At 48.4% G+C, this 4,017-nt stretch overlaps 1 protein-coding gene across 1 annotated transcript in view; it reads left to right on the top strand.

The window, feature by feature from the left end:
- Positions 1–687: 687 nt before the first annotated feature.
- The window catches only part of MAPT (microtubule-associated protein tau), a 56,146-nt gene continuing 52,816 nt past the window's right edge, over positions 688–4,017 (top strand). The window contains exon 1 of the mRNA XM_009320442.1: positions 688–788. The gene's annotated coding sequence lies outside the window, so the exon portion shown is untranslated. The remainder of the gene's footprint in view (positions 789–4,017) is intronic.

Below are 4,017 nucleotides of genomic sequence, written 5' to 3'. Positions count from 1 at the left end.
AGGCAGCTAATGCCAGGAGCAGTGATCAGGCTTCAGCCCCGCGAGCTGCTGCGGGCATCTGGGTAGAGGCTGTAAACACCCCGGGTTCGTGCTTGAGGGAGAGGAACTGCTGGGGCTGTTACCCTGGGTATGCAGACATAAGGGAGTCTTGAATTCTCCGCAAGCACTCGCTGCCCCTCCGTGATACCAAGGCCAAGTGAGTCTTGACTTTGTGATGTGAGGTCAGGAATCTAATAATTCCCACGAGGTCGTGTAAGTGAATGCATCCTGTAACTCCCTAATGAGTCAACTCTTGCCTCTTACAGATACACAGGGCTTAAATGATCTGGGAAAGCCTCTTGTAGCAGGTAAATTAGAAATGGAACAATGATTAATTAAAAAAATATATCCTTAGGGGTATTGGGCCTTCTATTTGTAGGTGTTGGGCTCTGCGTGCCTTCCACGCTGCTCAACTGAAAAGAAAAAGGAACAATCTCTTTCCAGCTGGGGTGGGGCCAAGAGGGAAGCGTATAAGATGCTCTAAGTGCCTCAGCTTCAATTTGTCCGGTCTCTCCATTTGCTGAAGTGATCAGAGGGAAAGTGGTGAATTTGTTTTTCCCATGCTCAGTGCTGCTGAGAGGTGAGGACCTTGCTGGCTGGCTCTTTCTGCTGAGTCACAGCCTGCTCGCTGCCTGCGCCGTCCTAACACCGAGGGTGTTTCTGCCTCTGATTTACATCTTTACAGCGCCGCTGGCCTCAGCGTGGGTTACAGGGGTGTATCACGCTCCGATTGCCTGTGAAAATGAAATGTAAGTTGACTTCAGTTGGAGAGAACTGTGTCTGAGTTGCAAATCTGCGTATTTGGTTTCAACTTGTGAGGAACGGAGCCAGCTCTCGAGCTGCAAAGTTACATGCAGGGTCAGAGCTGCTGGGGAAGGTTTGCATGAGCCTTGTTCTGGTCTGCTCAGCGCCAGCCCGGGTAATGCCCGCTGTCCTGCCGTTACCGATGGCGTACAAGCATGGCTGGGAAAACTGCTTGTGTAATGCCCAGCTCCCTGCCATGATCTCCCAGGAGAGGCTTCAAAGCATGGCGAGCTCATGAAACCCAGCTGGGTCCCTGGTCGGATGCCATGTCTGTGTTAGCGGCCGTGCCCTGGGAAGCAAGTCTGGGGGCTGCGTCTGCCTGGGGCTTCCTCATTTAGGAAGGGGTCATCCTGTGGTCTATCAGCATGCAATAGCATCTGGAATTGTTTTGGAAAGATCAATCCTGTTGCTGGAAACCATTTTGAAAGCGATTAGCCCATTTCCTTTATTTTTAGGTGAACTTTAATGGCCAGGTTGCAAAAGCGGTCTGAGTAGTACTGTAATGGAATTAAGCTAGTGCAGAATTTGAGTATTTATTTCGGCTAGGACCATTATGGTTTTGCAAAAGCCATCCTTAATCTGAATTAAGTGACTGAAATGAAGCAGCTTGTGGACAGACGAGGCCCTGGGGACATCTGACTTAAAACCACTGTAACCCAGAATTCATCACACAGTTGCAGTTCTGCAGGTCAATTCCCGCTGCAGGTGAGACCTGAGAAATTACATCCTACCTTCCGTAGCACCTGCCATGAAAAACCTTGATATGGCTGTGAAACAAGTTGCAGAACTCGCCTGTGAGGAAAATGAGCCCCGTCTTATGCACTGTAAAACCGTGGAAGCTAAAGGCTTAATGCTTTCCTTCCTAAAGGTTTCCTTTATAATTTGATGTTAAAAATAGTGTCTTATTTCCACCTGGCAGCAGCTGGGAAATGGGAAATCGGAAATGGGCCGAAAGGAATGGAGGGGAAGAAAGAGCCTGGACTGAGTTAGAATTGTAGGATAAACTCACAGATCCTTTTTCCTATAAACAAAACCACCCTATGAGCAAGAAGTGGCCAGAAGAGCTCTGCGCAGTAATCAAAGTCTGTCAGCTTGCTGTCTGTACAGGTAAGAAATCTGCCTACAGAGTGTTTCTCTGCAGTTCCTCTTAGCCGGTGCAAGATCTGTCAAATTACCGTGAGCTCATTCCACCTGGGGCTCGGAGCACTCGGCTGCACTTCAGGACTTGGACTGCTCCAGCAGTTCCCGTAACATCTCACTACTGCTGCAGCAGCATCCTGCATCCATCCAGTGCAAAACAGTGTGTGCCTGCCGGTGCAGGGAGCAGAGGTGGAGGGCTGCTGTACCTGAGATGTAGTACAAAATGAGTGTCTCGCAGCACAGTGGGGCTTTGCATCGAAGGGATGGATCTGCAGCAAGCTAGAGGTGCATGTGTTAAGACGTGGGGAGTGAGGGCACCTGAACAAGGGAGTCTTCTCCCAGTTGCTGCCCCTCTGATGTGGGCATTCAGCCCATGTTTTTGGCCCTGCAGGGTGTTGGTGAGGAGGAAAAGCTGGATGTAGATTTGATTATTTCTTTGCAGTAATTTTATTTACCAAGAAGATCCATGTGCTTCTATTTCTCTGCACACAGACGGAATTAAACGGCAAGATGCTGGGTCTTTGCTCATCGTCAGCATCATCAGCCTTGGATAGGGCTGGTTATGATACACTGAGCATTTTATTTTCAGGTACTGTGCCACCAGGCTTCTGTGGCTGTGCCCTGGGCCAGGACAGGAAGGTGCGTGCTTGTGTGATCGCGGTCTTGAGGACTGACTATGGGGAATCATTGCTGTTTCACTTGAGGCTGGCAGTACTGTGGTCCATCAGCTGATGCATTTCATTCCTGACTAGCCTTTGCCAACAGATCTTCTAAATGGCCAGAATCTGGTAAGAGCGGCTATGCCTGAACATCAGCTGGGACTGGCTAATGATGCTTCCCAGCCCATGATTTCTTGGATCCAAAAGGGACTCGGTGCCTGGTGAACTGAGAACTCAGGCAGGCAAAGCTGAGCCTTGAGATGACTTCAGAAAGCCAGGTGTCATCATCCTGAGTACTTTGTGTTAAGAAATGAGGGCAGGGGGTCCCTTTTGGTTTTGTCATCTTTAGATGAAGAAATAGTCCTGTTAGAGGATGCTCAGCTGATTCACAGTCAGTCTTGTGTTCCCGGTACATCTGTACTGCCTGTAGGAAGAGCTGCTGTTCCAGAATTGGACTCTAGCTGCTTGCACTAAAGTTCAAATTCAGCTTGTTCCTTGTTGTCTCACAAGCAGAGATCCCCTTGTAGCACTGGAGTATTTATTTTACAATTCCCAAAGCAGTGGCATTTTTATCAGAGATGTGTCTACCCTGGGAAAATTCTCCAACCAATTTATAGTGGGTACTTCTTAACCAGTTTAAAAATGGGCAGAAAAGAGACATTCCCCCGGTTTTAGATGCCTCACCTGTTTCTGTTGATCTGGAAAAAACTATCTCATAGTGTTGCACGTTCATAAATCCTGATTTTTTTCCCCTCATATGACTGTACTTTGTACTTCTGCAGTTACAGATACTGTAGTAAGAGAATGGCTTTGACTGTCCATAGGACTACAAGATACCTTGAGACCTTTATTCCAAGCTGAGATGGACCACTCCCAACCCAGTCTGCTTTTAAAAACCTCTGGTGCTGCAGGTTCCACATCTGTGTCGCTTTCCCCTTCACAACCTCTGCCAGAAGCCTGTTCTTGGGCTGGGTGTTTGCCCTTGATTTGCACTTGAATGTTTCTCAGGAAAAACTGAAACCTGGAGCCTGTCTGACAGAAGATCCCTCTTGCAGTTTCTCCACTAAATCCAATTACCAGGGATAGTAACCCTGTAATGCAAGGCAGTAACTCCATCGAGGGATCTCCACTGTGTCTATAATGTGCCAGAGCATCTCACTGCTTTTCCAGATGAAGCAGGCAATGTGGAGAGGGATCTTCTGGGAGCATGACTTGTTTTTTCAGCCTCTCTCTCTGCTTTCCAGTGCTTCAGACTGGGTTGTGGGTTCTGTATTGGGTGGTGAGAGAACCCCAATGCTCCTTTACACCACTGCCTGCCTCAGGGTGATTAACATGGCACCGGTTGACTCCTTCCCACAGGGGTCTGCTAAACCAG

The sequence above is a fragment of the Pygoscelis adeliae genome, unplaced genomic scaffold (assembly GCF_000699105.1).
Source record: "Pygoscelis adeliae isolate BGI_AS28 unplaced genomic scaffold, ASM69910v1 Scaffold203, whole genome shotgun sequence".
Classification (NCBI taxonomy): Eukaryota; Metazoa; Chordata; class Aves; order Sphenisciformes; family Spheniscidae; genus Pygoscelis; species Pygoscelis adeliae.
The sequence above is the reverse complement of the archived record's forward strand: the minus strand, read 5'-3'. Positions and strand labels throughout refer to the sequence as shown.